Here is a 22628-nt window from a genome sequence, read left to right as displayed (position 1 = left end):
CGGATATCACACTTTCAGCTATAGCCTCTGAGCTTTTGATATTTCCAGCTTCCCAGTGGCCGTATTTTTAGTCTATGGCCTTTCTGCACATACTGGAAAAGCAACACAATAATCACTTACATTTCTCATGTGCACACCGAAAGGGATTACATTATGCTTCTAGTAGGAGAACAAGAATACTGAAATAGCGTTGAACACTGTTTGCCCTATTATTTGCTACAAGCAGAAAAGAAGTAATGGAAGGGATAAAAGGAGAAATGTCTCTGCTATAGGTATTCCATCACTGTAGTGGATGGTTAATGATTGGTTTCCCAGTAGTCTATATTCCTTTTTTTTTCTTACAGTTCTAGAGATATGTAAGGCCCTATTTATAAAGCTCTAAAAAAGTAAATCCTGTCAATCTTACTTTCAGTTCTATTATTTTTTCTTGTTTTTTTTTAATAATGAATAAAAAATGTGGACTTCCACTTTACAAAATACTAGTAATCAAAATTATACTATTTCTCATCTAAATGCCATTATTTCATTGTGAAAGGTACCAGTATGGCCCTAACAGTGCCATTTAACATGCATTAATCTTGCTTGTTTTATTGCACATGGATTGCACATGGATACAAGAGTCCTGGAATGACAACACATCTTGAAGGTGGTGTTACCTCCAGAATTCTCTTTGTGCTTTTCATCTTCACATGCAGCATCACTGCACTGATATTCTATGCATTACCATTAATACCAGCAAAATGTGATTACAACTTGCACACTTTTTACCAAAAATGATGCATGGCACCCAGTATTAGGAGGACCAACTAATTCTGTGGAATATTGTGGAGTTTGCATGGTAAATATAGACTTTACAATCATTATCATTCATCTACTATTTAACTGCAGATCTGTGGGATGGATGTGGCCCTCTAAGCTTGCTCTATAGACTTTTTTTGTGCTGGATATGAGGCTATGGACACACAGGCTGTTTTCAGCCTGCTTAATTGGGCTGATATCAGCTCGTGTGTGACCGCATACAGGCTGATCAGATTCAAATCAATGGAGCAGGGTCACTGAACTGCTTCTCTCAGCCTCCATAATTACTCAGGCTGACAACAGATGCTGATCTGCCTCTGAAAACAGCCTGTGCGTCCATAGCCTTAAAGGAGAAGTAAACCCTAAAAATGAATAGGGCTAAAAATGCCATGTTTTCTATACTGAATATTGCACCAGCCTTATGTGTCTGCTTCTCAATAGCAGCAATGATCCAGGACTTCAAATTTGTCACAGGGGGTCACCATCTTGGAAAGTGTCTGCGACACTCACATGCTCAGTGGGCTCTGAGCAGCTGTTGAGAAGCTAAGCTTAGGGGTTGTCGCAAATTATCAAACAGAAAATGAGGTTTTCTGTAATATATGCTGATGCTACAAGGCTGATTATTAAATTCTGATGCTAATTGCTTTGGTTTTTGTGCTGCCATGTAGTAATTATCCATATAAATTACTAATCAGCCTTACATTGTGACATTTATATTCTATGTATACTGTATATTTTGAGTGGGTCCCTAAGCTCAGTAACTGACATCAGCACAGAGCATGTGCAGGGAATCAGCAGAAAAGAATATGGGGAGTTACTGCATCTTTGGAAACACAGATCTTTACTGCTAAATGCTTGTGGTTGCGTTGGGCTATATACCTGTAGTACAGTATAGTAAATAATTAGTTCGCTACATTTAAAATGCTGGACAGCATGGCTTGCCTATGCAAGCCTATGATTAAGGGGCAGATTTATCAAGAGTCGAATTTAGAGTTCATGGGAGTTTGTAAAAATTCCCATAAACACCCAAAAAAAATGAATTTGAAATTCTATCAAAAAACGATATACTTTGGCCACGAACCATTGCCGTGTTTTTTTCCTCTATTTCCAAAGTTTAATTGCAGTAAGTGGCACTTTCCTATGTCTCTGCAAAGTACATGTTTATAGGAATTACATATAAACTATAAATGCAACATAAATGTAAAAAGGCAACTTACAAATGCTAACTATACAAAGCCTGAACACTGTTTTACTTAAAGTACCTGTTGCATTAGTTTCTATAGGAGCAGGCTGCAGAATTTGTTACTAAGCAACAGGAACATTTTCATGTCACGTTTTAAACTGCTTGTTGGACAGTCAAGCACTATGGTTCTTCTCTGGTTCACCAGACTCAAGAATCAAAGTTCTTTACAAGTTTTCCTTTCTTTGCAATGTCAACAACACAACTACTTTGAACAGTTTCCACTATTTCTCACCAAGTGACAGTGTCAAATGTAAGATATCAATGATTCATTTATAATCATCTTAAAGAAACAGTTCAGTATAAAAATAAAACTGGGTAAATAGATAGTATGTGCAAAATAAAAAACTGATGATGATGCTTTCTGTTTTTCAAGAAGTACAATCCCATGGCTTCTGGTCAATGATTCTGAGGCTCCTAAAATCCTACAGGAAAAAAGACCTTTAGTACTATACACTACACATTCAACGTCAATTATATAATGGCTCTGACCTAAACCGATACTGAATCCCCAAATTTTCGAGAAAGTCTACTGTTTGAATGATGCCTTATAATGGACAAAAAAGTCCCACAAAATTCAAATACACATTCTGCTTTGCAGAGGTATCTAATGCAGTCATATTAAGAAGAAATATGTCACACAAAAGATGTCACTCTGTTAAGTCTCAGTCCTTAAAAACCAAAATAAATGTTATTATCATGTTATTACTGCATGTAGTACTGTAGGTTGCCAATTAGCTGAGCCATGTTTTGATCACTTCTGTATAATTCTTTAGGGGATTTGTTGCTAATACTTGTAACATAGTAACATAGTAAGTTACTGTAGATTGAAAAAAAGACACACGTCCATCAATTTCAACCTTTCTACTTTTTTTTTTTTTTTTAACCTGCCTAACTGCCAGTTGATCCAGAGAAAGTAAAAAAACCCATCTGAAGGCCTCTCCAATTTGCCTCAGAGGGGGAAAAAATCCTTCCTGACTCCAAAATGGCTATCTTCCATAAACATGTATTCCCTCACTTGCTAAAAAGCAATCCAACCCCTTCTTAAAGCTATCTAATGTATCAGCCTGTACAACTGATTCAGGGAGAAAATCCCACATCTTCACAGCTCTCACTGTAAAAAACCTAACAGTGATAGTAATCTTTTGGAGCATACATCCACTGTGAGTAAAGTGAGTTAAACTACACAAGGTCTGAGCCTGTGGCTAAGAATTATGCTTTAATTCCCTTGTTAGTTCTTTGTGACCCAAGATAAATCATCTTTTCTTCTACTGTTTCTGGCACTGAAAAATGGATTAGGGATTCTATACACAGGGGTTTACTGAGGCCGAAATATTCTGTGTATATCTGAAAAAAAGAAACTGTCACCATCTGCTATGTATACATTCTTTAAACAGCCTTTTGTTTTTTTGAGGAATATATTTTTTAGAACGCTTCTCTAAAGGTTTTGCGCCAAGAGTCCCTGACAACAGGAGTGCACCGTCATCGTTCTCCAGAGAGCCATGGACCAATTAGTCATACTGTATCAGAGTGTGAAGTGAGCATGCGCACAGTTGTTTGCTTGACTTGGTGAAAAACACATCAGTTGGCAGAATGCAGTGGGTGCCTATGGAAAAGATGGAAGAGACTTGTTTCAAGAAACGTTTGTTGCTCAGAACTATATAATCACGAAATCTTGACAGTGGTCGTGTCATATTCTTACAATGCAATTATAGAAACAGGATTGCAATATAACTATAGCAGGGCGCACAAAGCCATTTGGAGATCTAGCAGAGAAGGTACCATATAAGCAACAACCTCATGATTGTTTGTCTCAGAGAGAATTGTTTGAAGGTAAATGTCAGGTCTGGACTCCAGTGAGTGACCAGCAAGCAGGAAACCAGGCAGGGGACAAGGGCAGGGCCGGGTAGGCAGAGTAGGCGCCCGCCTACAGCGCAATCGGGGGGGCGCACTTTTAAGGGGAATTTTTTTTAAACCTTGGTTTGCTTGACCTTATAGTTTTTCAATTTTATAAACCACCTTTTCCAACCCACTATTTCCCGTGATTCCTACTGCATTCATAAGCACTCCCCACCTCCCTCTTAGGTACAAAAAAGGGTCACACTGGCCCAGTGCGACCCTACTTATAGAGGGCCTAGATTGCTGAATCAACAGCACATGTTGTTAATGAGACAGGAGGAGGTAACTGTGTTGCAGGAAGAGTTAAATTGTAAGTCTCTTCAGGAAACTGGCCAACATGAGTGCTAAATCCCCCCAGTGGCTCGCCAGAATATCATCTGGAGGGGTTGAACTTGATGGAGGGTTGCCACCTGTGCAGATTTGACCCAGACATTCCGTTTTTCAGAAGGGCTACCCGGGGCAGTATGCCCGGTTTTCAAAAATAGGAAAACCGGGCAGGATCTCCCCTGATTGACATAGCCCCGCCCACATGTCCTATCACTTTCCTCTTTATTTGCAGGGGTTAGACAGGGGGGCCCCTGCCATGAGGCAAGTTGAGAAACACGCCTCAGGTGGCAGGCCCACATGTTACCAGGGGCAGTAAAACACTGATCCTAGTAAGACCCAAAATTCAATTTTTTATACCAGAATTTAAAGTCTTTTAATTCCCGAAAACTTTGTATAAGATCCGTCTCTGCAAACTTGGGTTTAGAACAGTTAACATCAATATTTAAGACTACCTCCCAAAATTTTGAAAATAGAAAGAGGGACAAATAGATTTGGCGGGCGAAAAATTTTGACCACACCCATTGTGTGGCCACACCCCTTCCTTTTATTTTACAAAATTTGGCAAGTTATGAAAGTTTGAACACAAACAAACATTGGATAACATTCTCACAGCGTTCTCATTCTATTGGCTGTCGTAACTTGCTAAGGCAAAATATTTTTTCCATTACTGACTTTTATTACATTGCCCCATATATGTGCAAACTGGCACTCTACTCTTACTATCTTACTTGCCCCACGTCTATTTTATTTTAACAGTTAAGCACACTGACATTAATCCACCTGCTAATACTCTCACTGCAGATCCACTCTGACTCACTTTCATATACACCCATTCACAGTTTCATTGTAGATGCAGGCTGTCTCATTGGTCCCCTCAAAATTGATCTCTCTGCAGAACCAAGCTGTTTCAGTAACACTCCATACTTCTACCTCTCTAACACTACTGTCTCAATTTATGCCAGCTGCCTGTGGGGTATTTGTACTATAAGGGGCAAATTTACTATGGGTTGAATATCGAGGGTTAATTAACCCTCAATATTCGACCATCGAAGTTAAATTCTTCGACTTCGAATATCGAAGTTGAAGGATTTACCGCAATTCGTTCGATCGAACGATTAAATCTTTTAATCCATCGATCGCACGATTTCCCTTCATCAGAAATTGCTTGGAAAGCCTATGGGGACCTTCCCCATAGGCTAACATTGGTGCTCGGTAGGTTTTAGGTGGCGAAGTAGGTGGTCGAAGTTTTTTTTAAAGAGACAGTACTTCGAATATCGAATGGTCGAATAGTCGAACGATTTCTAGTTGGAATCGTTCGATTCAAAGTCGTAGTCGAAAGTTGAAGTAGCCAATTCGATGGTCGAAGTAGCCAAAAAAAATACTTCAAATATGAAGTATTTTTTATTCTAATCCTTCACTCAAGCTTAGTAAATGTGCCCCTAAATGTGTATTGAATCATTTAATTGCACTGGCCTTCAAAACTACGAGCCTTCCCCTGTGTACAGCATATTGTTAAAGTTTTTAGACAGTTATTAATGTTTCGTATTAATTTCAATTTGCATGTAATTTGCACCACTTTACTATTAATATAGTTTTAGATAAAAATGGTTACTCCTAAGTTAACTATTCTTTAGGCAACATTTGGACAAAACTTGTGTGAATCATGGACAAAAACTCATTTGGACAAAACTTGTGTGATGATGATAGCACTTTAATGTGGTTTGAACAGCCTACATTCCATCCAGGTTTTTATTGTTATTAACTGCATCCTTATAATTATAATCTGGGGTTGGGTGAATGGAGATAGTTGATTATGGTCTCCATCTGACCACATATTGAAACTGTATCTTTTGTCCTTGCTAGTTAGCTTTTATGTTGGGTTCCTTTTTCTCTGCCTAGCATCTCTCGGTAATATGTGCCCTTGACCTGCCACTGCTTGTGGATATCTATTGGTAAATGAGCAGTTCCGTGCTTGTAATGTTTCTCTTTCTATGGCAGTCTTTCTGGCTTATCTGTAGGATTCCTGCTACATGCTCTGTAATTAGTCTTGAGAAAATTCTGCAGCATGTTTTCAGCAGTAACCATTGTAAAAGTAAGCTATATACCCTAGCTCTGTATCACTTAACAGTCAGTATGCAGATCTCCTTTATATGTTTAATGCAGTAAAATGATAAATGCAAATTTTCAGTCTGTGTGCAAAACCTTCCACTCAAATAGCAATTTTCACATGAGAACCTGCACATTTTCATGTGAGAACTGAATGTTAAACTCTGAACAAGAACTTTTAGAAGATTCTCATAAGGGGCAGTAGAGGGGGATGTGGGGTACTTTGCCCACAGTTATTTTAGTAGGCCACAGATGGGTCCAAAGTGCCTAAATCATCCCATGTGCCAAAACAGGATATATTCAGTAACAACAATAAAAAGTGTAGCACTATTGAATATATTTAAAAAGGGAATTTAAAGATGTTTGTATCCATTTTAATTAGTTTTAAATAGTGGTTTATTCTTGAATCATTATTTCTAGTGGCAAATATCCTTCTAACAAACATAGCACAGCACCTACTACTTCATTTGTTTGCCAAGATTAGATATTCATTAGGGAAATGCAAATCAATGAAAACACAACTTGCTATAGTAACCTTTGCAAGTCATTTTAACAAGCTGTTTAGTGAGTCATTTCTTACTGTAGATAAGAGCACAGTTTTTACTTTGCGCTCTTAACTGTAGCTGACATCTAAGAGAAAGCTAATGAATATCCTCCAAACAGTTACTGTAGCAGAAGTACAACGAATAGGCAGATTATCGTTGTTCTGTAAAAAGAATGGTCAAAGATGAGATTCTTGGTTACAATGTCATTTTATAAGCAGCAACATACAGTAAATTATATTTGCTGTTTCTGAAACATATCTATAAATGTTAAAAAAATATATTTATATTTTTTCTAGATGCAGATTATTAAACTGTTGGTTCTTTCGTCTGTTCTATATTGGTGTAGAATAAAGTGTATACAGGAAGTGCCTCTGATTCTTTTGGAACTCAAATATTTGTACAAGAAATGTCCCTAATGTTGTGCTTAAATTGTTGGTATTTCCTATTTTTTTTTTCTCTTCTGGAAAAGGAAACAGAATTGTAAACTCATTATTATTGCTTACTCCAATCAGAATAACTCTGAAATTAATTACAGGGAAACCTCAATTTTAAGTTTTCCTGCATTTTACATTTTATATTTGTGTTCCCACCAATTTATAATGCATTTAATTGTTGTGTTTCTCTGATTTAAGGTTATGTTTTCCTGGATTTTACAGAAAAATGTTGTCCTGATTTTCCCAAAAATTGCTATTTGTCCTCTGTGAATGTTATTATTCGTGACATAAAACGTTTTAAATTACTAATCAGATATATATTTTGCCATGGTTCTGCCTGTAAATAGTCTATTCCGATTAGTCTGCACTTCATACGGTCCTACATAAATCATTTGTTGGTTTAGGTTGTGCATGTGACTGACAGAGAGGCCTTGCAGCCATGCAAACAAACACACACAAGAAAGTAGATATAAAAGGTAGGGATGCACCGAATCCACTATTTTGTATTCGGCCGAACCCCCGCATCCTTCATGAAGGATTCGGCCGAATACCGAACCCGAATCCTAATTTGCATTTGCAAATTAGGGGCAGGAAGGGAAAAACATTTTTTACTTCCCTGTTTTGTGACAAAAAGTCATGTGATTTCCGTCTCCAACCCTAATTTGCATATGCAAATTAGGATTCGGTTCGGCGGGGCAGAAGGATTCGGCCGAATCCGAATCCTGCTGAAAAAGGCCGAATCCTGGCAGAACCCCAAACCGAATCTATGAATGATTACCTAGGCCCATAAAAGATTAAATAGAATTTAAAGAAGAACTCTAATAAAAACCCCTACCCAGTACCCTACATAGTCCCCCCTCCCTGCTCACCCCCACATAGCTGATAACACCAATAAGTGCCCCTAATCCTTTACTCGTCTATAGGTGCAGAGTAAGTGCAACAGAGCTCTTCGGATTTCTTTGGGAAGAGATCGCTGTACTGGCACATGCGCAGTTGGAATCATCTTCCTGTTCATAGCAACTGCGTATGTGACAAAAGTGACAGAAATTGCTGAAGGGAGAGGACCCGAAGAAATCCGAAGAGCCAGAAGATGGCGCCCATGAGCTCTGCTGCTCTTACTCTGCGCTTCTAGGTGAGTAAAGGATTAGGAGCATTTATAGGTGCTGTCTATGTGGGGGGAGAGCAGGGAGGGGGGTAGTGGTTTTTATTAGGAGGGGTTGAGTTCTCATTTAAAGCCAGCTTATAAACAGAGTACATCTTTTCACGTGTTGGTCCACATACAGTATATTTCTTTCCAGGCTCAGGCTTGCAGATCTCTGTTTTTACTTTCTTTCTTTCTATGCCCTAGACACAGGTGCTGAGTAAATTAGCACTAAGTGATGTGACTCTGCACCAGGGTCAGAGTGGGGGGTCCAGGGCCCACTGGGGCTGCCATCTCACTGACCCCCATACCCCGTTCCCCACCACAGTCTTGAGCTCACCCAGAGACTGCGACCATCCCCCGCCGAGCGTCCCTTTTCACTTCTGTCCTTCGGCCAGCTATCGGGAGGAGGTCGGGGAGTACGAGCAACCACAGTTTTTGGCAGGGACACTGGGGAGTGGGTCTGGGTTGGCTTGGCCCACCATTATTTTCCTGATGTCCCACTGGCCCAGTCTGACCCTGTTCTTCACCCTTACTGCTCTACCACTTGTGAGAGGGGAATTTGTAAGTGACTCTTAAGGAGCAGCATTGAAAAAAATGAGAAACACAAAACAATACAATTTGCAGTATCAGCAAGGTGGCACTTTTAGGCCAGCTGGCAAATTGTTGTATATAAAGTTTACTATGTAGAATTCATAAAACTGAAATCCAGCCAAAATCTACATAACCATATGTATTACAACTTTGGCTTTTCCTGTGAGAAGAAGCATAATATATGTTTGCATAATAGTGGTTTAGCTGCTATTTATATAATTTACTTCTATATTGCATTTAGAGCAAAACTATACTTTAGTTCAGAGAAATAAATGCAGATGAAATACTGTATGTCTCAGTAAATGACTAGAAACTGGCTGCTTATGAATTGGTTTCTGAGAGTTTATCATAAATAGGAATTTTAAAGAATGCTTGCTTGGCATCTTTGTTGCATTTTAAAAAAGCGAAAATATGTATTCATCTGAATGTGCAATTATCATCGATTATCATAGATTAGGGAACGTTGCAATACTCATTTTGTTAAACACGGCAATTCTCATTTCCGTTCCATCTATAAACTGCCAAAAAACATTAATTTTTGTTTGTTGTAGACAGTAATGATTTAATTGGACTTTGTCACGAGTGCCTATCTAGTTAGGCCTGTGTTTACTTGCTGGCAAAGCCACCTGTGCTCCATTGCAAGGAAAGTTTTTGAAATATTTCATTACAGCTCTGCCTTGGACGAGGAGTAGGATCTACAGTATCTTGTACTGTGTACTTACTTGTTTGCTGATCATTTGGGTTTGTTCCAGAACACTTTCAACCAGTGATGATGTGGAGGACAGGGAGACTGAGAAAGGATGTCTGGAGGAGGCTTATGAAAAGTGTGACCGTGACTTGAATGAAAAAATTGAGCAGCACTTCACTGAATGGACTACTGCTATTTGTACTTACCAGAGCATAACTGAACGCATTACCAATTCATGCAATAAGATCAAGCAGGTAAACTGACTTTCATTTTATTGAACATTATTTATTTTGTGAACATACTGAAAGTTTTTGAGATTTTATATACAAATTATTATCCTATATTTATATAGTGTTGGCATCTTAAAAGTAAGGCACCCCAAGTGATTATATATTCTTACCTCACACCCCGGGCCGCTGTGTCTATCAGAAGAAAACTGCACCGGTCTGGGGGTTCTTCCAGCGACCACCACTTCGAGATTGACTTCCTTCTTCTTTCATCACACACCCTCCTGCCCACAACATGACATTATTTTTTTTCAAATACTTCTTAACAATCATATATCCCTAGGTGAAAGAAAACCTCTTGTCCTGTAAGATGCTACTTCATTGCAAGTGAGAGGAATTAAGAAAGTTGTGGATTGAGGGCATTGAACACAAGCATGTCTTGAACCTCTTGGATGAAATTGAGAACATCAAGCAAGTGCCACAGAAACTTGAACAGTGTATGGCTAGCAAATATTACCTCAGAGCCACCAACATGCAGGTAAATATTCTACCCAATATTGCTATACCGTATAGAGTATAAGCCGAGTTTTTCAGCATCCAAAATGTGCTGAAAAAGTCTACCTCGGCTTATACTCAGGTCAGCGGTACCCAACCGGAGTAGCTGAGATTGCAGTCACTTTTAATCATTCCTATACCAACAGTTCACTTGGGGAGAGACTGCAATATCCCACAATGCCCTCTGTTGGTTATATGAAAGAATAACAGTGCGCCCTCTGTAGGTTATATGAAAGAATAACAGTGACTGCAATATCACACAGCGCCATCTGTTGGTTATATGAAAGAATGACAGGGACTGCAATATCACACAGCACCCTCTGTTGGTTATATGAAAGAATAACAGTGCGCCCTCTGTTGGTTATATAAAAGAATAACAGTGACTGCAAAATCACAGAGTGCCATCTGTTGGTTATATGAAAGAATAACAGTGACTGCAATATCACACAGCACCATCTGTTGGTTATATGAAAGAATAACAGTGACTGCAATATCACACAGCGCCCTCTGTTGGTTATATGAAGGATTAACAGTGATGGCAATATCACACAGCACCCTCTGTTGTTATATGAAAGAATAACAGTGACTGCAATATCACACAGAACCCTCTGTTGTTATATGAAAGAATAACAGTGACTGCAATATCACACAGCGCCCTCTGTTGGTTATATGAAGGATTAACAGTGGTGGCAATATCACACAGCGCCCTCTGTTGGTTATACAAAAGATTAACAGTGATGGCAATATCACACAGCACCCTCTGCACATGGTAGTGGGATAGTGGGACAATGCACACAGTAATCCGTTTGGCAATTCTCTGTCACCATCAACTTTGCAAAGAAGTCCGGTTGATCGCTGGGGGGGTCGATTTGGCAGAATGTGCGCTGCTGGGAGACAGGGCTGTAGTTGTGTCTAGGCTTATACTAGAGTCAATAAGTTTTCCCAGTTTTCGTAGGTAAAATTAGGTACCTCGGCTTATACTCGGGTCGGCTTATACTCGAGTATATACGGTAATTATATTTGTACAATAGCATATTTCATATTATATACAATAGACATGTTTATATTTCATCACAGAGTGATACACCTTGTATTAAAAATAGCTGATATTGTGCAGAGGTGTGTTGACTATATATAAAGACTATATATAAAGCAAGACCAACTTGAATGATTAACTTAAGAAATGTATCGCGATGAAATAGTCATTTAAATAAACTCCTAAAATGGCTCCAGTTTCTACTTTATCACCAAACTCAACCATGCACACATCCTTGGTGTTACTGTACAGTATGTATTAAGCTTGAATTCAAGACTTGAGCAGACCGTATGAGTCATTTGGATTTTTATAACCAACTTCTAATATTTCTAACTAAAAGCAGCAGATATGAAAGTCTGCCATACATGTACTTATGACCATATGAAACAGAGTTTTGTATAATTATTAGTAGGTTGATGGTGGGCTGCCAATCCAAATATTTCAGGAAACAATCTGAATACATGGAAATTTTTGGGAAAAAGCCTGAAAAAAAGCGAGTGATTTGGAAAAAAAATCCTAAAAAAAAAATCATACAATTCGGATTTTAGCTTGATTTTATCGAGTTTTTCCCCAATCCGATTAAATTGTACTTTTTTTTAATAATAAATAAGGTTAAATTGTGGATGCTCTGACTTTTTTTAAATAAAAGTATCAGAAAAATTTGGATTTTGATAAATAACCCCACAAATGTAGAGGCAATCTTGTTGCTCGATTGTGTTGTATTATCTGGAGTATTTGGTAAATCTCTGTAGATGTATAGAACAGCTTAGCAATATTTTTTAATTAAATGTATTTTTAAAGGAAAGCGTGATCAATATATGATAGGTTTGGGTAAGCACAGTGTCTAAACTTTAATTAAGTCTTTCTGTTCATTTCACAGAACAGCAATATTCAGCTCTGTTTTATTGGATTAGTGACATTCCAGTGCACCATACAGATTTCTCATGTGCTTTAAAGGGTTGAAGTGATTATAGGGATTTTCTCGGTTGCATACTAAATTATTTTATTTCAAGAGCCAAAAAAAAGGAATGTAATGGTTTAGTGTATTTTTGGAGAAACAACACAAAGTTCCTTTTTTTTCATTTCTTTGTAACTGTTTAATTTACACAGCCTCCTGCTCCACACTACCGGTTAGTTTCAAAATGTTTTTTCTTAGTGTACCTTCTCAAAAAATGCATGGCACCTCAGGTCTTTTAATGTTAGATCAGCAGCAGGGTGCATGCACAGTTGAAGCCAGGTCTGGATAGGCTTTAATTGCCCATGCTTCGGTGGCAAACTTCAACAGAAAGGACCTTCAGCAGAGCAAGATGGTGACTGCCAACACACACTGTGCAACTGTTGCAGGGAATGTGGGGTGGCTGGGAGCCTTTCATTCTCTTTTAATTTTAATAAAGGAAATGGAACCACACAACCACATGTTTACGCCTTAGAATATGATATAATAGAATATTTTACTGCCTCAAAAACACCATAAGCCCTATGCTGGTAGCTATCTTTGAGGATATTAAAAAGCTGCTATGTAGCAATGGTGGAAATTGAAAAAGGCTATATGGCACAGGTTAAATAGTGGATAACAGATAACACCATTATGTTAAAAAGAGCTTCTGCTATCTGCTGTGTAACTTGAGCATTTTCTCCTTTGAATGGCTGCCCCCATTGCTATACAGCAGCTTATTTATATAAACAATAGTAGTGTTTCTGAAGCAAGCACAGCAGATTTACCAGTGCAGAGCAACACTGCATTATATTTGTATTACTTTAAAAAGCACTTTAACTTTTTGATGTTACGGTTCCTTTAAGTTTCAAGGGATTCCTTACCTTTATATATTTATATAAATATCTTTTTAGGGCCCCGGTCCATTAACTGATACTACTCTGAACTTTCTGCACCACCTTTACTGCAGTTATTCCTCTTTATATTCTGCTCACATTAATTGAGGTAATTTTGCCACTGAAGCGTGTTTTAGACCTCTGCATTTAAATTGAAATTTTAATTCCCTTATTGTCTAGGAAAGACAGCTGAAGATGGCTTGTTGTAGGTTTCATTATCACTCAGAACACTCCAGCTGCTGCTTCTAATGTACAATGACTGATTAATGCTGGCTAGAATTATTAAAAGAAGAATGGCAACTTTCTCCCAGTAGGATGAGATAAACATGAAAGCTTTATGGAGTTGGATTTACCTGCTGAATTCGGGGGAATTATCGCAGACCTTTAGTTTTATGCGTGGACATTGATTGCAGACACAAGCAAAACAAAGCAAGTGTTGTGTAATCACCAAGAGTAAATAGTGTATGTTTATGTGTATTGATGCTTCTACACCAGCACTGTAATTTTATATCATTGGAAGTCACTGAGGAGTTACATGTAAAATAATGGGGCCTCAAGGCTTTCGAAATCTAATTTTATTTATTTTATATAATTGTATTTGCTTGTACAGTTTAGTATTGTAGGGCTATTGTCTTTTATAATCCAAAAGTTACATATTTGTAGAAAGGTACCCACTATTTAATCGTGCTGCTAATTAAGCCTCTCCGTTCTTGTATTGTCATCATGCAGAGCTGACATTGCATTGCTGTTCTGCAAGCCATTCAGCACTAGCATATGCTAACTCTGGCTCCTGGGTAATAAAACCAGGCGAATATCTGATCAACAGGTGATTTCAAAATGAATCAGTTAGCAGTGCTACTCCAGCAGAATACTGCACTGAAATCCATTTCTCAAAAGAGCAAACAGATTTTTTTATATTCAATTTTGAAATCTGACATGGGGCTAGACATTTTGTCAATTTCCCAGCTGCCCCTGGTCATGTGACTTGTGCCTGCACTTTAGGAGAGAAATGCTTTCTGCCAGGCTGCTGTTTTTCCTTAATGTAACTGAATGTGTCTTAGTGGGACATGGGTTTTTACTATTGAGTGCTGTTCTTAGATCTACCAGGCAGCTGTTATCTTGTGTTAGGGAGCTGTTATCTGGTTACCTTCCCATTGTTATTTTGTTTGGCTGCTGGGGGGGGGAGGGAGGGGGTGATATCACTCCAACTTGCAGTAAAGAGTGATTGAAGTTTATCAGAGCACAAGTCACATGACTTGGGGCAGCTGGGAAATTGACAAAATGTCTAGCCCCATGTCAGATTTCAAAATTAAATATAAAAAAATCTGTTTGCTCTTTTGAGAAATGGATTTCAGTGCAGAATTCTGCTGGAGCAGCATTATTAATGGATTCATTTTGAATAAACAGGGACAGTATCCATTTAAGGCCCTAATTGTAATGTTGCACACATTTTATTGCAGTCTTTTATCAGGGATGCTTCTTGAAAATTTTAATTTTCATTGATGCACTGGGGGGGGCATTTACTCACAGGAGGTCAGCAGCTGTGGGTGTAAGCCAGTTAATTCTTTATGGTGTAGAATACACACTCCATGTTTCACAGTATGGTCCTCACTTACAGGACACAGCAATTAATCCTAGCTACATGGGCAGACAGCTATTACTTGCAATGCAAGAGCATCCTTTAACATGCTGTCTTTGGAACCCACGAAAGACCTTCTTCAGGGCAGTACTGAAAGGGAATATAATAAAGTTTATAAATGGGGCAATAGCATATTTGGTTAATCTAAACCAGGGGTTCCCAAACTTTTTGCAATGAGGGCCATATTTGGTGAGGTGAAAATGTGTGGGGGCCGACCATTCAGCCCGACATTGTTTGAACCATTAACATTAAATTACAGGAATCAAGTAATCGTAGCAGTAATTAGTGAAATGATCTGCCACTTGGTCTATACTGCTGCCTGTGTGCTGAAGTTGTTAGCAATAGACACATACTGGCACATAGTGACACCATACTTCTTTAGTTTACTGTACTGGCACATCAGTACGTCTATTGACACCTTTAGCCCTAATGAAGTATGCGAGAGCGGCGAGTCTCTACGTGCCAGTACGTGTCTATTACTAACACCTTCAGCACACAGGCAGCAGTATAGACCAAGTGGCAGATCATTTCACTAATGTGCCTTAATATTACTGCTATGGGATTCCTGATCGCACTGTGCTGGGGGGCCTCATTATTATTAATTTCATGATGGAGGCTGAGGGTCGGTGTAAATTTGAAAAAGGGCCGCAATTGGCCCCCGGGCTGCACTTTGGACATGCCTGATCTAAACATAAGCCCATATTTTCCAGCCATGTGTAGACAATCTGTAGTCAAGCCTTCTTCATAATTCATATATTCCATATGCTTTATGAGCTTAGTTAAAATTCATAGAGCTTCTATTTTAACTGTAAAAGTATGTTTATTGTATTTTAGTTACTCTTTCCAGTATAATAATAGCCCTTTGTTAATTATTCAGCTTTCTAGGTGTATGGCTTTAATTTATTTGTATCGGAAATAAACAGAACATACCAACATTGATATATAGGAAGTGAATACCTGTTATTTAAACACAGATAGCAGAAGAGTTTGTATTATTACTTTAATTCATATACATTTAAAACTGACCTTTTTGTTTGTACAAGACAATTTAATTTGCATTTACACATTTAGATTACCACCCATCTTTTTTCCCCATTTATTTCCATTCACCGACATGCACAATATAACTTGAGACCTAACTGTTAGGTTATCTAAGGAATGATCCAACTGAGTGAATGGAAATTAATTAGAATTAAGCATACATTGTTGTTTTAATGGAACTAGTAGGAGGTCATCATCCTGGATATAGACATTTTACCACCTAAGAATGTTACTGTAAAAGAGTTAAACAGGCCTTCTGCTGTTTCAGTAATGGTAGAAGATTAATAAGGCTTGGTAGTGCAAGATAAGGCCATTTTCCCCACACTTTTAATGCCAAGCCTGCTGATCCTGGCAGATTGTAGAAAGATATTTAATGCAATTTGGTGTAGCATGAGGTTATCATAAGTGAACATCTTAAGCTTGCTTTCAAGACACTCGCTATATGATCTCTGTTCAGTCAGCAGCAAGTCTATAATGAAGAGCAATGAACTGTCATTAGAGTACTAACATTTTATTTGTTTTAACAACCTTTTAAGCTGGCCACAGTCACACAGATAACATCGTACGAAAAATGTTATGCACTTTTTGCATTTGTGAATATGTGGTATCAGTTTACTCAGATGTTTCCTAGATTTTATATTCTGGAACTATATTTTTGTATGCAAGAGAAGGTGGGAGATATAGTGCAGTAAATGTCATTTTGTTGATGATTAAAAATAATGTAATTAGTTTTTGTAATTTTTGAGCTGTGAGAGCATTTTACGGTACTTCAGAATAGTATAATATGATAATTTTGCAAGTGCTGACACAAAATGCATTTGTTTTTATTCTTTTTTAATAGGTATCTGCTGCTGAATCATTGGAAGAACCCTTACTTCAGGTGGAGGGGCTTAGTGATCTGTGACTGGAGCTTCATAGTAAAAAGCTGAATATGCATTTAGTGATGAGCTGCACCGTCATCGTTACATTAAATCAACTAGCCTGGTAGGGCAGTTAAATAAAGATAAAATGAGGAGCAGGTAAGGTAATATTTGCAACATTATGAGTTAACTGATTAAGAAAACAAGTTAATCAGTTTTTACTCTTATGTCATGCCCTGTCTGAATATATGAGAATTCAATTTGGGTATTGGGAAGGCAGTGTTTTATTTTTCCATTTGGAACTAAAACTGGCCATACACATTAAGATCTGCTTATATATTGAAAAAAGGCTTGATAAAGGGTACCTTGGATTAAATTAGCAGTCTATGTACAGAGAAGGAGGAGAAGAAAGTCACAATCACTTGGGGGTGCCAAAAATAGCCTCATACCCCAGGCCGGTGCTCCTGTTAGCAGAAAACTGCCCTGGCTTTTTTGTTTGGCAGGAAGAACCAGGAAGAGGGTCGCTCTGTGGTGCTCACTGGAAGAACCCAGTGCAGGGGCAGTTTTCTGCTGATAGAAGCATTGGCCTGGGGTAACAGGTAAGTGAATATAATCACTTAAACCCCCCCAGTGATTGTCCTTTAAACAACAGTTTACAGAATGAATTAATAATAGTTATTTTGTAATGCCCTTGCTAACAATTACATATCTAGTTCTATAGCTTGTTTTTGTGTAATACTTCAACCCTTACTACTTGAGCATTTTGCTTTTTTTTGAACACATGCTTTTTTTAATGTTTATCTAACCATTTGCTATTTATAACACTAGCACAAAACTTTTTCTTTCTTTTAAACTGTGATTTTGCGCATTACCGTCAGGATTAGTGCGATCACGTCAGGTTACAAGTCAGCAGATTCAGGAGCTGTAGAATCTCCTTTATTTTCTTTGGGAAATCAGTCATTTGGTGAGCACAGAGAATGCTGATGTAGCCGTTATGTTCCTTGCTTCAAGTACTGCAAGTCTAATAAATGATAGAATAGGCTTGCTGAGTGCGCAGGCCGAATTACAAATGTATTTTTCCATTCTGAGATGTGCCAATCTCAAAATGATCACAAGGTGATGTTCTTTAGTAGTGAGATATATGTTTGTAAAATTCCAAAAGGTCTTTAATTTTTTCACAGAACAAAAGCAAGGTTTCAGATTTCTCTAATATTTTAATAAGTACATTTCATAATAATATGTATGGTATGCAGCACGTTGTATTTGCATTGTATTTCCACATTCAATGCTATGTGCAATATTCTGTCCTATTATTTAAATAGCATTAGTTTAACCTCTCTGCTGCCTTCTAAATAGTTATACTATAACTATATTAACAGCTGCTGTGGCAAGGAATGGTAGCTCCCCAAAATATACTGTAATCTCACAGAATAATATACTGTATGTAACGTCCCTCATTACAATTTTGGAGTGTCTTGGATTAATTGTATTACTAAAACAATGTTTGCATAGCAATTTGCAATGGTTGCTCTTAAAGGAGAAGGAAAGCTACAAAGGCATTTCATTACCAATAAATTAGCTGCAATAGTGCAAGCTAGAATGCTATATTTATTCTGTAAAATGTTTTACCATACCTGAGTAAAAGAAGCTCTCTGTTTGTTTAGGATAGTAGCTACAGTATTAGCTTGGTGTAACATCACTTCCAGCCTGAGTTTCTTCCCTGCTCACTTATAGCTTTGGGCTCAGATTACAGCAAAGGTGGGGGGGAGAGGATTTGTGTGATGAAGCTTTGCCGAAGGAGGGAGCAAGCTACTCAGAAGTTGTACATCATGTTATGGATGAAAATCCAAGTGAATTGTAATTGACAGCAACGGGTTATAATTTTAACCTCGTTTGGTGTTGAAAATTTCAAATGCTTTGTTCACTTTAAAGTGATGTGTAACATAAACTTTTCGTTTCTTGTCTTCTGATGTTTATATTACTTTAAGTAATAGTAGTTATTTTTACTGTAACTACACAGGAACTACTCTTTAAGTATAAAGAAATGTATTTAAGAGTTACAACAGTTCAGCATCAAAAGCACATCACATTCCAATTTAAAGGTCCTGACTTCTCAGAAGGATGTGCTCTTTGGAGACATGGTGGTGTTCAGGGAGTAGTAATTGGTGCCTCACTGTCTTTTCCGACACGTTTCACAGAATCTGTGGTCCACTTCCTCAGGGAGGGTGTGGCTCCCTCGTTAGTACCCAATTTAAAATCTTCTTGCAGTATAAGTCTCCGCCTACCGTTCTCTACTTAGTCCATTATACTACAACTCCAATGATGCTCTGTGGGACCCCTGTAGTTTTATGTAAAGAACACTCCTCTTTGTTTAGGGGCTTTGTAATGGATATATGTATCAACATTTAGACACTGTGTAGTTAGTAGAAAGCAGTTGTAACACAGGAAAAAAATTGTTTGTGTAAACATTAAGATTACAATCACATTTCTGTAAATAATAATAGGGATACAAACCAAATTGACATTACTGCTTCTAACCTATATTGTTTTGAAACATTTTGTTGCATAATGACACATCTATTGACAACATTTTATTGTTTATATAAAAATTCATATCAAAAACACTTTTAAAATACAATGTAAAATTATAGTAGTGTCTGTTCAGCTAGATCAAGGTCAGTGTTGAGGCCTTCTGGACTTAATGGGGGTTATTTATCAAGATCCGAATTTATCTCAATATCAGCTGCTACAAACGCCAATCTAACCTGCTCCGGTTTTTAACGCTTATTTGTTATTACATTTTCCCGAAAATTTGCTTTGCGGGAAAAGCTCAGATTTTCACAATCTTTTCGTGGATTTTCCCCAAAATCTCCGAATTTTTCTGAGTTTTCACCTGAAAGCTCCGAAAACATTGTGAAATTGCCCGAAACCGCCGACACAACCAAAAATCAATGGGACTGTTCCCATTGACTTTTATGCAACCTCGACAGGTTTGAGATGCCGTGTTTTTATATTCGGGCTTTTTAGCCCTCAGGGTTTAATAAATTCCGAAAAATTCGTGATTTTTTTAAAAGTCTGATTTTAAAAAAAATCACGAATTTTTCTGATTTCAGGGAATTTCGGGTATTCAGAGCTTAGTAAATAACCCCCAATGTGTTCATTTTGTATAGCTCCTGTACCACATAACTTAGTTTCCTTGGGACTGCACAATGTGATTTTTTTAAAATGTCTTGGGACACTATGATTTGGCCGTTTTTTAAATATATTATTTACACTCTAGAATATGTGTGTGTCCACTGCTCTCTTTGTACCAATATACAAACTATTTGTGAGACAAAGTACTAAAGTGACTAAACTGGCTTAATATTTTTGTTTAGTGCTAATTATAAGGGAAACCATAGACATTTCTTTATTACCAAAAAGGCAAAGGTATGTTCAGCACAAGCCATATTCATTTAGCTAATGTAATGTTGAAAGTTGTGTATACTGTCCCATATCTGCTTTAATATTCTAGGGTTAATTATCTAAACATGTTTGAATCTCTTTAATGGTCATGTATGAAAACTACTTTTTTATCAGTAGAACTGGGTTTTTTGTTCCATTGCAAATATTTTTGTTAAAAGCGCAAGCAGTTAAACTGTGGGGCAATCTATTGTAAATACAACTGTCATATTTTTCCCAGAGTAGCACAGGACCGGATTAGTGCAGAGAAATTCTCACTCTTATTGAGTAGCAAATCCTACTGAGTTGCTAGTGGATGCAGTTAGTTACAGAGCTAGAGATAAAAATAATTACTTCACTATTATTTATTCTGTCTTGCCTTTTTCTTCCCTTACACTTTAAGGTGACAGACGTTGACCATTTAGTAACACCAAAGGAACTATTCCCAAGTTGTCCTCAATCATTTGAAAAGACCACAGTTGCCATAGCTGTAAAGATGTTGCACTTTGTTTTTATGTAATGCTATCACTGTCCTCTCTTTCATTTTGCACAGGTTGCTTCTGGAGCTATCTCTTTGATAAGTTTAATGCAGTGGCCTCAGCCCATTCGGTGGTTCTGGGACATCTGCAGCAGACTGTGGCCTCTCCCACCAGCCAGCTTGATAGTGGCATAAAGCTTTATGACATGGCTGAAGTATGGGTAAAAATCCAGACTATTCTTCAGGTAAGAGTATATATATTTATATCCACAAGAGCCATGACTATCCTATAAATGCTATCCTTATTATTGGTGTGAAGTGATGTCATCATATTTACAAATTGTTCTTTGTAGGCTTCCTACAAATAGTTCCTGTGCGGACATTGCTTCCTATGACAGTTTGGGTTTATTACTTTGGTTTCCTCGGAAGTTAGGCTAGGGTCAGATGGGGCAGAAATGATCTTCTGGAATCCACAGGCCTATTATTGCCCCTGACCACTAACCAAATCCTCTATCCAACGCGGTTATACTGCTGCTGTATAGACTTCTTGAGTTGACTTTTAGTGGTTCTGATGTTATTGTAGGTTTGCCGGTTGACCCACTGTATAGTATCTTTTCTATATACTTGCAGGGTTTTTTTGTTTTTTTGTATCTGCAACTGCTTATAGAGTTGCTACAAGATGAAACATCTGTGACTACACTATCTTTAAATAAAATAAGTTCCTCAGAGATCCTCTTTAATGCACTTAATCTGCTTCACCAATCCTGGAATTAAAAGGTCAACAGCATCCAGTTTTGCAGTCATGCAGTACAGTGGCCTGCCACTGCACTTCTTCAACACATATCAAAACAATTATTCAAATTAACTTTAATATGACATAGTCTTTGATATTCTGACACACTTTTTTGTTTGTTTTCATTTTTGATTTTTTTGTAGTTTTTCAGTTATTTCTGCACTTTTCCAGTTTTCAGCTGGTTTCTGGCTGCTAGGGATTTGTTTACATTCGCAATCAGGCAGTGGTTTGGATGAGAGACTGGAATATGAATAGGTGAGAACCAGAATAGAAAAATATTAATAAAAGATAACAATAATAAATATGTGCGTTTTCTGTTATCAAGTTATTTTTTTTCAATACATCTTCTAGCCATCTGTTATAAAGAAAATGGTCTACTTGCAGACTGTATACCAGGATTATACTTCTAGTATGTGTTTATTTTTAAATCCCGACAGAAACAGGAGACCTGTCTTATACAGTTCTCTGTTTGCACTTTTTTTCCTTTTGTGAAAATATTGTTTTTATGGTACCTAGACACTTCACAGTCATCTCAACTGGAGGGATATAAGGAGTGCTCATGTAAGCAGACTTTTGCAAGGAACATTTATAAACATTCTTCATGTGTGCGGGGTGCTGCCTATCACTTTGCAAAGCTGACAAAAGATTAATACATTTACTCCATTTTGTTTGAAACTAAAACAACTGTGCAAAGTACTGTGTTTGTGAGAGTTTCTGAAGAACATTTTTACCTCTTCCCGCCTCTCTGAATGTGACTGGCTAATACTTGATACTTCTTTATCTTTATTGATGGCAGCAGTTCTTTCTGTAAATGTTTTTCCTTTTTAATTAAACCTTAATTTACTTAGAACTGTATTCCAATGTTCTTAATTAAAGTGATTACTTTTTCTCTCTAAAAATGCATTTGGAATACAAATTACATTCTGTTTCTCAGTCGAGCACGGTTTGTCATTTTT

General features: G+C 37.6%; 1 pseudogene; it reads left to right on the top strand.

Annotated features, from left to right (window-relative positions):
• LOC108712343 overlaps positions 1-22628 on the top strand; it is a 198664-nt pseudogene that overhangs the window by 3958 nt on the left and 172078 nt on the right.

The sequence above is a fragment of the Xenopus laevis genome, chromosome 3S (genome assembly GCF_017654675.1).
Source record: "Xenopus laevis strain J_2021 chromosome 3S, Xenopus_laevis_v10.1, whole genome shotgun sequence".
Lineage (NCBI taxonomy): Eukaryota > Metazoa > Chordata > Amphibia > Anura > Pipidae > Xenopus > Xenopus laevis.
Note: the sequence above shows the minus strand (reverse complement) of the source record. Positions and strands in the feature narration are given on the sequence as shown.